The sequence below is a fragment of the Periplaneta americana genome, chromosome 17 (genome assembly GCF_040183065.1).
Source record: "Periplaneta americana isolate PAMFEO1 chromosome 17, P.americana_PAMFEO1_priV1, whole genome shotgun sequence".
NCBI classification, from domain to species: Eukaryota; Metazoa; Arthropoda; class Insecta; order Blattodea; family Blattidae; genus Periplaneta; species Periplaneta americana.
In genome coordinates, this window is record NC_091133.1 from 100306373 (window position 1) to 100321266 (window position 14894).

At 34.5% G+C, this 14894-nt stretch overlaps 1 long non-coding RNA gene across 1 annotated transcript in view; it reads right to left on the reverse strand.

Moving 5' to 3' along the window:
• Positions 1–13838, reverse strand: part of LOC138692558 (uncharacterized) — a 667779-nt gene extending 653941 nt beyond the window's left edge. The window contains exon 1 of the long non-coding RNA XR_011330081.1: positions 13580–13838. This is a non-coding gene — a long non-coding RNA (uncharacterized lncRNA). The remainder of the gene's footprint in view (positions 1–13579) is intronic.
• Positions 13839–14894: the final 1056 nt, after the last annotated feature.

A 14894-nucleotide genomic window follows, 5' to 3' on the forward strand; every position in this document is an offset into this window, starting at 1 on the left:
AAACCAAAAGGCAAATGTCGGGTAATATTTTGGCGAATCCTCGGACCTCACCTCATCTCACTATATCTCGCCAAAATATTGTAAAAAATTGCACAAAATTGTAAAAATTCAGGTAATCTTGTCATACTTTAATTTTTATTGTAATTAGAAATATAATTACAAAAACAAACAAAGAGAAATACAAATAAAATAATACAAGCAATATAAAAAGAAGATACAGTAGTATTAACAAAATTTGAGACCGAATGAGCAGCGCTCGTGCTCGGTCGCAGTTCAGATATAATATTAAAATAAAAAATAATAATAATATAAAAAATAATAATAATAATAATAATAAATAATAATAATTGTAAATTTAATGTTAATTGTAATTTTATTGTTCATATTATAGTTGTAATCCCCTGGTAGAAGGGCAGAGAAGGCCTGACAGCCTTATCTCTACCAGGTTAAATAAATAAATACTAATAAATAAATACTAAAAATGTGGACACCATATTCTTGTATTAAAGAATACACCCTATATTTTTAACATCGGCATTATGATCACTTCACTGAACACAAATGAAGAATATGTTTACGTACCGCAATGTTCTCTGTTCACGTACGGAAGAGGACTGACTGAGAACGCAGAGTGGCAGTTGTTTTCGGTGTTCGCGTGGTGCTCTCTGCGGACGGTACCGTGTTGTACTACTTGGGATGCGTACACACCTCATGCCATAGTCCAGGCCCGCAGAACTCGCAAAGAAGGGGATCTATGACGTCAGCCTCACTCCACTTCTATTGGGGATGATCGACTTCCGCCCCGAGAATGAATGTTGATGCAGCCGAGCGTAACTAGAACGCCGTGACCGCACAGGTAGAAAAGGTGGGTGGGGTAAAAGAGGGGAGGAAAGTAGTCGCTCTCAAGAGCTTCAGTTCTGCAGGCATGCCATAGTCTATGCGTACAATACTTGTAAACCGTAAACATGACTTTTATTTGACTTTTTTTCCGCTGTCTAGTCATGACCATCATGGCGTTTTATAGGCCTGAATTTTAGGTTCAGTAACGTTAAAAACTTCGGCTGAATGCTAACAGATTAAGAATAATTCAATACATTCCAATTGAAACTTTACAAAAATTTACTATGCTTCATATTCATTCTATCAATCCAAATAAATACAAGGCCGGCAAAGGAAAAGGTGATTATAAATATCGATTATTGACTCAAGAATTTATTTTTTTACAAAATTACGTAAGTTACATCATAATGGTGTCCTTTAAGTGAATACCAATGATATAGAAATGTGCTTAGTTAGACATTCACAAAGTGTCTATGAAATCTTCATCTTCAGTTTGTAACAAAGACAAGGTTACACACTGTGGGCCAAGCGCCATTTATTAAAAACGGAGAAAGCAACGGTTAAAGTTAAGTGAATACCATAGTTTAATGAAGATTGACTTATTATTTAGTTTGAATGTGTATACCTTATACAGAGTGATTTATATAGAACTGACACACTTCTTTCATTAACTGTTTCAAAACGAATTGTGCTAACGACAACTTATTATACCTAAAATGTAGAGGAATTTTGGGAGATTATTTACCTCTATAGCAAATGTTGAAAATGTCCTCCATCCTGCATAAGGCACAACTCAACACGTCGTTCCATGTTACTGGCCACTCGTTGGAGGACTCTGTTGTTAGCTTGAATCTCCTGTGTGATATTGTGCTTCAGATCGTCCAATGTCTGGGGACGTGTGGCGTAAACCCTGTATTTTAAGTAACCCCATAGAAAGAAGTCCGGCGTTGTCAAATCCGGAGATCTCGGTGGCCAGAGCTACTCAAAGGTCATACCAGAGAGAACTTGGTGTTCGCAATCCTCCCAAAAGAAACACAATACTGGGACTGGTAAACAAATTGGAAACAACTGGATCTCTGGTGAGTGAAAAGGGCAAGCATCGTTCATCTAGGCTTCCCACGGTTGTTGTTGATGTAAGAGCACGACTGGAGCAGTCACCCAAAAAATCATTAAGTCGTTTTTCGCAGGAGACAGGGTACACCTACTCAATGTGTCTGAGAGCCTAAAGCCATATAGGGTTACGGTTGTTCATCAGCTACAGGAACCAGATAAGGATGAAAGATTGAATTATTGTCGTTGGTTTCAGACGTTCATTGTGCAAAATCCTGCCATATTGTCAATCACATGGTTCACAGATGAAGCATGGTTCCATTTATCCGGTTATGTGACGACCGAATAATTTCCAGGAACCTGTGGCCACCGAGATCTCCGGATTTGACAACGCCGGACTTCTTTCTATGGGGTTACTTAAAAGACAGGGTTTACGCCACACGTCCCCAGACATTGGACGATCTGAAGCACATCACACAGGAGATTCAAGCTAACAACGGAGTCCTCCAACGAGTGGCCAGTAACATGGAACGACGTGTTGAGTTGTGCCTTATGCAGGATGGAGGACATTTTCAACATTTGCTATAGAGGTAAATAATCTCTCAAAATTCTTCTACATTTTAGGTGTAATAAGTTGTCGCTAGCACAATTCCTTTTGAAACAATTAATGAAAGAAATGTGTCAGTTCTATATAAATCACTCTCTATTACTTACTATATGTTTCATTGAATTATGTTTATAACTTAACTTTAACCCTTGTTTTCTACGGTTTAAGTAAATGGCGCTTGGCCCACTATGGTTCTAAACCCTTCATATCTGTGGTATAAACTACTAATGGATTTACCACTGTCATAATATTGCTTAATTGTCCAGATTTATATCAAAATCCGTTTAAAAAGTAGCTATTAAAGAATCTAAATACGAAATTTAACTCTGTTCCTAATCAACAAATAAGATCTCCAGTAATAATTATAATGTATTCATTTGTATTCACTAAGGTGCTAGATATCACAGCTTCACATTGAAATGTTAATGTCAGCAGTTATGGACTTTAATCGCCTCGAAATGTTCTTTATAATATATCTCAAAACATTTTTTAATCTACATCGTCTGGCAATAAAGCACACATAATAAAGTCAGGTAATGGATCTTACAGTCAACAGCTGTCTTACTATAAAATAAATCTGTTCGAATTGTAGTATGCGAGAGATTGCTTTCCATGTAAAAGTCATTCGTGCATTACCACTGGGTACACGAATCTGTAGATAAGACTCGAACCTTGGATCTCGGTAAAATTTCAAACGATCGTTTTAACGTACTTCACGACAAAATCTGAGTAATGACTTCCTAACCATAAAATAAATTGTGCTCAAGCGACCTTGTTCTGTCGCACAACATGCGATACCTCGCTCGGAACAACTTTTTGGCAGTTGGAAAAATCTTGGTGCTGTAGATAGGAGAAACCGCAAATGCAAGAACGTTTAAGTGATATTGTCGTTTATAATAAGAAGTGTAAACATATTGTTCCCATTAGGCACAGTTTTCAAGCTACTATTACGAAATAACTCTAATCAAGTAATCATAGTAAACATAGTATATAAACCCCTGCCACTTTATTAATTTTATGCTCGACCATACCGAAATGTAGTAATTATACACCTGGTAGTAGCCCTTTAATACACCTCATTAAAGTACATCTATTCATTATAATTCAGTTGTTCAGCCAATGACAAATCACCTCTGTGCCATTATAAAACCGCAAGTATCGATTATTCTCGGATATGCAATCGAAAGACAATTAGCGAAAAGTCACGGAGGCTGGAAATCCAATACTGTTGCAGAAGGTTATGTCCTGTTACTATAATAATAAGCGTTAATTGTAAATAATATTCAAATAAATTCAATTTGTCATCTCGTTTTTCAATTCTAAATCAATTTCCAGGTTATATCAAGCCTAATGTTCATGTTATTCTCTAGATTATATCAAGGTCAATGACGTTCGTGCCTCGGAAAAAGCCAATACTTTCGCGTCTGCGCACATCTCACAATTCAGGTCAGTTCCGCTCCTCACTTACATAACCATAACATGAATACTTATGAATAATTTCAAGTTAGAAATATGGTCGAGCATAAAAAGTCGTATGAAACTTGCCTATAATGGTAATTAAGACGCTCGTATGAAAATTATGAAACTCGCTTGCGCTCGTTTCATAAACAAACATACTCGCGTTTTAATTACTACCATTATAGGCTCGTTGCATAATGTACTATTGTAATTGTCCATTTCAAGCAGTCTCAGTGTATCTTATAGTGTAGTGCATAGACGTCCAATTCTAACTCGTACGAGGTAACCCTTGGCGTAAGCAACACGCAGTGCATATTCTTTAAGGTCGTTTTTCCTATTTGACGTGCAATATCTCCTGGTTCTATAGGCGTTTGGACACCCATGGTAAAGCGGAATCCTCCTTTCAACATCGCAGAATTGTATACTCTATTACTTTAAATTGTGCAAAAATGCTGAAAATCAAAATTTACATTTCGTGTTGCAGATCATCAGCCCTCACCTCCTAGCGCATTTACATAATCTTTGAATCACCCTGTACATCGTTTTTCAAAATGATGATAACACCACAGTCTAGTATATACAGTCACGAAGCTCAATATGTAGTAAATATGCAAACATTAGATAGCTGCTCACCACTAGGATCGCTAATATCGCGTCATTACAGACAATGCGAAATAGTACCCGCACAGTCTATTGTTTCTAGCACCCTCAAAACTCAAGCTTCGTGACTGTATATAGTAGACTGTGATAACACTTTCATATGACTTACCATTAAGTTAAGTACTGATGAATAATTAACATGGTACAAGTCATATTTACAACGGACGGATAGTATTGTATTGTATTAAATTTTATTATTGTATTAAGTTATACTTTTGTATTAAAACTTATATTAAATATATTTTGGCTTTTATGTTTCAACTTATTCCTTTATATAATATTAGATTTGTCTGTACTTCCATTTCATTTTATGTATGCATATTTATTGTGTACGTTATTGAACATCTTTGTTCTAATTATAAATCTACAATAATTTCAAATTCATTAATATATAATTTATTCGTATTTTTATTATTATGTTTCATACACCTGAATATTGTAATTTCATTTATCGTGTAATTGTATGTCCATATCTTAATATGAATAAATAAATAAATAAATAAATAAGTAAGTAAATAAATAAATAAAAAATCTAGGGCAGTCAGTTTTACCAGCATCATCTAGGTGATGTTGGTTTTACTTGGATGGTGAGTGCCATGATATTAATTTAAGTCAATTATTAAAATGTGTTCCTCTTTTGATATATTACCTGAATTTTCCGCTATATTCTTAACATGAGGCTATCATCAAAATAAAGACACTTATTCTGAAATATCCTGGGTAATGGTTGATCACTAAACCTGTAATGGTGTTCGATAAAATTATATCAATTCAAGTATAGCACATCTATATGAAAATAACACGGCTATACTAAAGTACACAGTACGTATTTCTTATCGTAAAATTGGATGCTTTATATTATTACATATAGCATCTCAACTACAAGAGGAATTAATGTGTTTACTATTTCTTTCGTTTTGCTCCATATCAACTCTTGAATATCATAGCAACTCTGCAAACCTCATAAAACACTTGGCACTTAAAAATGAAATAATTCCACATCTATCTTCATGACCTATACTTCGAAAAAGGGAGTAGAGGGAGACGTAAAACATTTAAGCCCAGCCAGAATTATTGGGCTCTTCATTATTAATATGGCCATCGCTTTCTGAACCGGAAATGGATGTTGACCTGCAGATCGTTCGACGTGACATTTAACCAGGACGTAAGACAACTTATTACTTTTCCTGTCAGGTATCAATTCTTGAATTGAGAAGAACGAAAAAAAAGTCTTAACAACCAGTGACGGCTCGTGGTCTAATTTATAAGTGGTTGCAGTTAAGGTAATATCAGAGCCCTATATTACCAAAGTTAAATTATCCATTTTTAAGCACCTTTAACTGAGAAAGTATTTTGGATATCTCCATGAAAATGTTAATGTTATAACTTTAAAAGTGCTGAGCTTTTGTTTACAAAATGTACTTTATGATATTCTTTGTAACAAAATACATTTTAACAAAAATGAAATTACGGTAATTTCATATAAGACGGGTACTTGGTTGAATGTAGTAAGTATTACCAACTTTTTTATTTTACAGTTAAATGTTAGTGATTTTTAGTGACTTTTATTTGTTATTTCTAGACTTTTATACTAGGTGTCGCCGTAATTTTCTTCAGATTTCATTGCTTATAGTTGTCAATAATTGTTCTAGAATTTTCGTTAATTTTGAATGGGTAATGACGGTGTCAGTTGTTCTGGGTTGTTTGACGTGAGGTGGTGTTATATTGTGTCTGATGGTTAAAGCTAGTGAAAGTTTATCATTTTAAGATATGAGCCGTTGAGAGCAGAAGTGGTGTAAGTCAAAAATGGGTAATGAGCAGGGAAAGGATTTATATGTAAATACATATTTACTTATAAAGCTAATATGATTTATATTTTGCATTATCTTTATGTTTCACAATGTGTAGGGTTGAAAAATCCTACTTTTATTTTCCATATTTTTCCATATTTTAGAGTTTAGTACGTATTTTCGTTAATTTCCATATATTTTCCATATTTCATATAAAACAGTCCATATTATATTAGGTTTAACAATAAAACAAAACAAAATTCCATTAACTTTTAAAAATACATTTCAACAATAGAGATTTAAACACATGTTCAGTAATCCCTTTAACATCAGATTTATTTGAAAATTGGCAGTCCTATCAACAATGGGAAAGTAAGTTACAAAACTGTATTAATTTAATTTAAAATTTTTAACAGACTTCAGTTGTGCAGCTCAACAGTTAAATGCCAGTCAGAGTACACATAGGTTCAGTTTTGTAAATCATACTATAAAGACGGTAAATATGCCAAAAGTACGTCATTCAGTCAATTTAAAATCAAAACTAACAAGTTACATTTCAGAATTTAAAGAAGATGGTTTATCAACTGACAATAAAATATTATTTTGTAATTTGTGTCAGTGTGCAGTATCATCTACACAAAAGTTCCTGGTGCAACAACACATTACAACTAGTAAACATCAGGCCAACAAACAACTAAATTCCAAGCAGAGACAATTGTTTTTAACACAACCAACAACATCGAATGTAAGATCTGAGTTTAACATCGACCTGTGCCGTTCTCTCATCTCTGCTGATATTCCTCTCTACAAACTAAAGAATAAGGTCTTCAGGGAATTCCTTGAAAAATATACTCAACATACAATCCCGGATGAGTCAACACTTAGGAAGACGTATGCTCCATCCATCTACGATGAGACAATACAGAAGATAAGAGATGAAATTAAAGATAGTTCAATTTGGGTTTCCATTGATGAGACTCCCGACAAAGAAGGTAGACTTGTTGGTAATGTAGTTATCGGTTTGTTAAGTGAACAATATTCTGAACGAATTCTTTTACATTGTGATGTTCTAGAAAAGTGCAATAACAAAACTATAGTTAAACTGTTCAACGAAGCTATGGGTATCCTGTGGCCAAAGGGTATTATGTACGATAATGTGTTATTCTTTATTAGCGATGCTGCCCCTTATATGGTCAAAGCTGGACAAGCATTATCTGTTGTATATCCTAAATTGACTCATTTTACTTGTGTGGCGCATGCATTTCATCGTGTGGCAGAAGTGGTCAGAGACAATTTCCCTAAAGTAGATTTGTTGATTTCATCAGTGAAAAAAGTATTTCTCAAAGCTCCCAGTAGAGTTAACGTGTTGAAAGAAATGTACCCTGAAATTCCATTGCCACCAAAGCCAATTTTAACTAGATGGGGTACATGGCTAGAAGCAGTTGAATATTATGCCGAACATATAGACTCTATTAACAATGTTCTCCTTGCATTGGACTCTGAAGATGCAGTCTCAATTGATACTGCGAAAACAGTTACCTGTGACATAAGTGTGAAGAATGACTTAGCTCACATTCAGCATACATTTTCATGCATCATAAAAACGCTCAAAAGTCTCCAAAATAGGCACCTTTCACTATCTGAAAGTTTTGAAATTATAAATAGTACTGTGGAACAACTGAATCGTGGTAGAGGTAAAGTTGCAGATGCAGTAAGAGCTAAGGTGGACACTGTACTTTCAAAAAACCCTGGATATGAAGAACTACAAAAGGTTGTTGCTGTGATGAGTGGTGAATCAACAGTGAAGATTAACTTGGACTTATCCCCAGCAGACATTGTGAAATTGAATTATGTACCAGTTACTTCTTGTGACGTCGAACGCTCTTTTAGTCAGTATAAATCTATCCTCAGAGACAATAGAAGAAGATTCACTTTTCAGCACTTGAAAGAAATGTTTGTAACCTATTGTTATGGTAACAGACAATAAAAATTGTGTTTTGTTGAAACTACATTGGAAGATAAGGTACGTCCATTATATTTTTTGTTTAGTTTGATTAAAATGTACCAATATTTAACGTACATAGTCATTTTTTTATAATTTTAAGTCCATATTTAATTCCATATTTTGGTAAAAATCCATATTTAATTCCATATTTTGGTAAAAATAACTACATATATATTTACATATTTCATATATTTTTAGTCCATATAAATCCGTTCCCTGGTAATGAGTGTTAAAGTAAACATTCTGTAAAATACAGCTCATAGAAGCAATTAATATCCAATTTATTTAAATTATTAGTAGTCAGTGGATGGAGGGTAGCTGCGAATATATTGAATAAGCAGTCGTGGACAGCCGATAAGGGGTGGTCCTCCAGCTTGAGGGTTGAGCGAAGGGCTAACAACCCATCACCGTAAAAAAAACAGCTTGTTACGAAACCTAACAGTAAGCCTCGGGTTCAGGATAACACAAAGGGTTTGGAATTGAACGGGTTACATCAGCTTCTTGTCTATGCGGATGACGTGAATATGTTAGGAGAAAATCCACAAACGATTAGGGAAAACGCGGAAATTCTAGTTGAAGCAAGTAAAGCGATAGGGTTGGAAGTAAATCCCGAAAAGACTAAGTACATGATTATGTCTCGTGACCAGAATATTGTACGAAATGGAACTATAAAAATTGGAGATTTATCCTTCGAAGAGATAGAAAAATTCAAATATCTTGGAGCAACAGTAACAAATATAAATGACACTCGGGAGGAAATTAAACGCAGAATAAATATGGGAAATGCCTGTTATTATTCGGTTGAGAAGCTTTTGTCATCTAGTCTTCTGTCAAAAAGTCTGAAAGTTGGAATTTATAAAACAGTTATATTACCGGTTGTTCTGTATGGTTGTGAAACTTGGACTCTCACTTTGATAGAGGAACAGAGATTAAGGGTGTTTGAGAATAAGGTTCTTAGGAAAATATTTGGGGCTAAGAGGGATGAAGTTACAGGAGAATGGAGAAAGTTACACAACGCAGAGCTGCACGCATTGTATACTTCACCTGACATAATTAGGAACATAAAATCCAGACGTTTGAGATGGGCAGGATGTAGCACGTATGGGCGAAACCAGAAATGCATATAGAGTGTTAGTTGGGAGGCCGGAGGGAAAAAGACCTTTGGGGAGCCCGAGACGTAGATGAGAAGATAATATTAAAATGGATTTGAGGGAGGTGGGATATGATGGTAGAGACTGGATTAATCTTGCTCAAGATAGGGACCAATGGCGGGCTTATGTGAGGGCGGCAATGAACCTCCGGGTTCCTTAAAAGCCAGTAAGTAAGTAAGTAAGTAAGTCAGTGGATAGCATAAAGGACATATTAATTGCTACTTTGCGCTGCATTTTACAGAATTTTTACTTTAAACCTCATTACCCAATTTGGACTTACACGACTTCTGCTCTGAACGGCTCATATTTATGAAAGATGTGTGAACATAGAACGGAGTATTAAATTTTGTGTCGATTTTGGTTTAGTTCTTTCGCTGGTGAATAAAAATTGTGTCGAAAACTATGGTTGTAAAAGAATTATTTACTGAATATTCCGTATAAGTTAAGTTGTAGTAAGTTCTCGAAGAGAATTTCATTTTTTGTAAATACATGGTTTAATTATGCGAAATTGACAGTAAGACAAATTGTTGGTTTAGTTCTTTGTTCCCTGCATGGTTTAAGTTTAGATTGCCTTGAAACCTGTGTCATATACTGGGAGTGAAGTGGTTGTCGTTGATGACGTCAATGAGGATTGAATTTTGTTTCATAAGGGGTAAAGTGTGGATCAAAACTGCCAGAAAAGTACTGCCAACTATGAAGTTCGAATGCTACCAAGCATTAAAAAAAATCAAAGATGGAAAATAAAACATATTTTCATTTTTTTTTTTTTTTTTTTGAAGGGCTTGTTATTCTTTAAAAATATGAATATATGTTTGATTTTCCATCTTTGATTTTGTGATGTTTGATGGCATTTGAACTTTATAGTTGGCAGATCGTTTTTGGTAGTTTTCGTCAGCCATGTTGGATTTTGCCCGTCTTCTAGGAAATTACCAAATCCACTTCGGGCAGCGCCTGGTTCATACGACCGGAGAAAGGATATTTATTTTGCACCTAATTTACTCCTTGAATATATCTTTATTAAAGATTATTCATAACACTAGACCTATAAACAGACAGACAGACAAAGCAACAAACAACAAACATCTTAGTTTCAGCGAAATTAGTAAAAAATGTTATGAAATTTTAACTTCCGATAAAATGAGCGAAAAAATAAATATTAGAAAAAAACAGCATTTTCAATAACAGGGAATACTAATTTTATTTTGAAAATCCACAACAAAGTCAGCCATTACGGTCTTATACAATATTGCCAACTTATGAAATAAGCATACAGCTACAAATAAAGTAGTTTGACACATAAAATGTATTACGTAATTAAACTCAATTAACATTTAGAATTTATCAATAAATCGTATAACAGATCAATAAAAAATTTCAAAACTGGGGCAAAAAAGAAACAAATTTTGATTTTCCTACAAAATTTTATTTATCTCACCTCAACTTTATCTACGAAATTTTACATTAAGAAACGGCCTTCGAATCATGCAACATTTAATCTAGACAGACAGTGGTCCAAAATCTATATTTAGGAGAACAAAAATAGAAAAATCACATGTCAAAAAATGAAATAAAACTCTTAAATTATTTAAATATAAAAAGTTATTTATATAACTGAGTAACACTCAATTGATGACCTTAATCAGCGAAAGTAGCTGCAGAGCGAGATAACAGGCCGGTAACATACCACCTTCCGATCACCCAGCATTTTTACTCAGCAAGTGTCGCGAGTCTGCTGTTTTCTTTTTGCTGTAACTGTGTTGTAAGTAGTCGATTCCCTTCGTATTTGGTATCAGCATGTCAAGTGGTTCTTCAGGAATGTAAAACTGTATGTTTCTGTTACACTTAATATCCCGACCACAAATTTCGCTAAAAGCGAAGTCTTCGAAAAAACTTGCTATATGGAACTACCGTCAAACACCCATTTGTGAATCATTTGAAATAAACAGTAGTTACACGGTCTTAGAACAAACCGTATATAAATGTTATACGAGACTTATGCAGAGCTGGGACAGAAAACGTACTAATAAACCATGCATAAGCGATGTATGTATCTAACTAATCTAATCTAATCTAACTTATCCTAACCTCTCACATAATACTACGCACCAAATCTAACCTAACCTCTCACATAATACTACACGCCAAATATAAAATAACTCTCACATGATACTACATACAATACCATACCATACCATACCATACCTAATCTAACCTAACCTCTTACATAATACTAAGCACCAAATCCAACCTAACCTCACACATAATACAACACACCAAATCTAAAATAACCTCTCACATAATACTACATACCATACCTAACCTAACCTAATCTAATCTGACCTAACCTCTCACATAATACTACATAGCATACCTAATCTAACCTAACCTCTCACATAATACTAAACGCATAATCTAATCTGGGATTACAGCAATATTACACCACACTGATAAAACAAAGATGGCTACGATGACGTAATATAAGGCATGCCAAAAAACTAAACCTAAACCTAACCTGTCACTCATATGAAAACTCTCAATCTACCAAAAAACGTAAAGTCCCATATCATATTCTCCAGTAGACCATCTAATCTAATCTAATCTGATTTGATCTGAACCTAACCTCTCCTCTCCCATAATACTATGCACCAAATCTAACCTAACCTCTCACATAATACTACATACCAAATCTAAAATAACATCTCACATAATACTACATACCAAATCTAAATTAACCTCTCATATAATACTACATACCAAACCAAACCTAACCTAACCTATCACATAATACTACTCTCCTAATCTAATCTAACCCAACCTCTCACATAATACTACACACCTAATATATTTTGTTTGCAATGTTGCCTTTCCTACTACACCGAGTCGGGAGTCACCTAGTGGATGAATCGGAAAACATGCCAAGTTGGGCTCCAACATGGCGAATCATTCGAACCACTACTCATTATTTCTACATTTTGCTCCTGAAGTGCGCTTTTTGCAATAATCAATAGGATTATCTAGTGAACAGCCCATACGTAGTGCAATAAGAAATTAAATAGCCTATATTGTAGCAGTGATAAAATTATGAAAAATTCGTTTACAGTGGCACGAACATACTGAACCTTCAGCTATAATAATGTTTACTACTAACAATAAATTAAATTGTCACTCTAAAAGAAGGTGTATTTGAAAATAAAATGATCTTTACGAAGTTCCGAAATACTATTAAATATGCACAATGTAAAACGAATATAATTTATATTAATTCTGGAGGAAAACCTCTTCATGGATTTAAAAGTTGTACGTATAATAGTTCTATATTAAATTCTCATAATTTAGAAGCTAAGATTGTTGCGGGCGGACTATGGTTTTACTTGTTTTACATTTTCAATTTTTTACTTAGTTTTGGGCGGTAGAGTAATGTTATGTTTTTTTATTAGTTTAGGTTAGGTTGGGTTATTTCTGCTTGGGTGCGTTAAGTTTAGTTTAGTTTAGTTTAGTTTAGTTTAGTTTAGTTTAGTTTAGTTTAGTTTAGTTTAGGTTGTGATAGGTTATGTCAGGTTGCAGTCGAAATTATGTTTCCGAATGTTTTTTGCGTTACCTTTCGAAAATCGAGCACAACATCGTAGTTTATGAAAAAAAAAGTTCGAAAATCGTGTAGTGATCGTTCTCCAGATTTACCTAATTTATGTTTTATGTATCGTTTAAATACAAATTAAACTGCAGAGGTTAATCAATGTTAATAAATGGATACACTAATAAAGATGGATATTTTATTATTCAGGATTTTGCCTGGAGCCCTGGAAGAACAACTACTCTCGCAAAATATATAGGCCTAGTGTACTGTATGTAACATCGATAATCGAGTCCTACATCTTCTGTATACGAAGTCAATTCCTACCTCGTTATCCAGCCGTGCAATGTGTATCGATTTACGTGAGAAATTTCGATATTATGAAGTAGAAAGATTATAAGCATTAACACAGTCACTTTAATGAAAAATAATATAAAATAAATTTACCTTTGAACTGTTGTTCATTTGGTCTACGCATCTCCATGACTACAAATGTCCGACATGTTTCTATTCACGCACACTGAACACTTTTAAAACTGATAACAACCCACTGTACACAATGTAATTTCAAAACTGTATACACGCATTAATTAAATACACACACTCGAATCCCACTGCCACTAATATATCGCGAAAAATTAGTCGATGCCGCAAAAATAATGAGAAATTACACACAAATCCTCTACACGCCACGAAACAACTGCCGTCCCGCTGTACAGACCTTTCGGTAAAGGCTCAACAACCAATCAGATTTCTCTTCGTTCTTGAGCAGTCAGAAATGAAGGAAGAGCTGATGCAAAAAATGTATATGACAGGGTGTTCGGGATGCTAGTTAACCAGTATGTGAAGAATCAGGTTTTACCGTAAGATTTAACATTACATTCAGTATTTTAAACATCCGACTTTTTATATGCTAATCTTCCTTTATCGTGTTTTTCTTCTGTGTCTCAATCCCAGCGATTCGTGCTTCAATTTACTGTATATTCCGCACATGAAACTGAGTATTTGTCTGTTATCATTTGGAGTGTAATATCTTTGGTCCAACACTGTGGACATCTTTGCTCATGTTATCTGCACGACTTAGCCATCGCTGAGACACATAATAGCACATGACAAGGAATTATACCCAGCCCGTCGTAGACGGAAGATAAATTTCGTTCATTGTCCACGCCGGGAATAGAACCCCGAACATTTGGATAGAGGGTGTACGCCATCTATAGAGCAAAGATGGCGCACATTTCTTACAATTACGTTTAAAAATGCTATATACTTATTTTTCCTCTTAACCTTTCAAATCCTGATTAAGAACACACAATGCATTTACAAACAGATAGGTGTTCCACAGGATTCCAATTCTCTCGCCAGGTTTCATATACTAATCCCATTAAAGAACTATAAGCAGGACGTAATCTTTATTTAAAATAAATGTAATATGTTTTTCAAACTCTAAAATATTTATGCACGCACAGTATGTGCAAAATTAAATTAAATTATGGTTCATTTAATGATGCTATACCAACTACGCTACCGAGGCTGACAGTATGTGCTGATGATATGGTATTATTAGCAGAAGAGGAGACAATACCAAGGGGTATGCTACTGGAGCTAAATGGCAGCTGTGAGCAGTATGGGATGAAGTTAAACACAAACAAGACGAAGACCATGGTTATCGGAAGAAAAATAAAGGCGGCAAGCAGTAGAAATGAAGCAGTAGAACATATGGACAGCTTCAAATATTTGGGATGTACTATAAGTATTAACA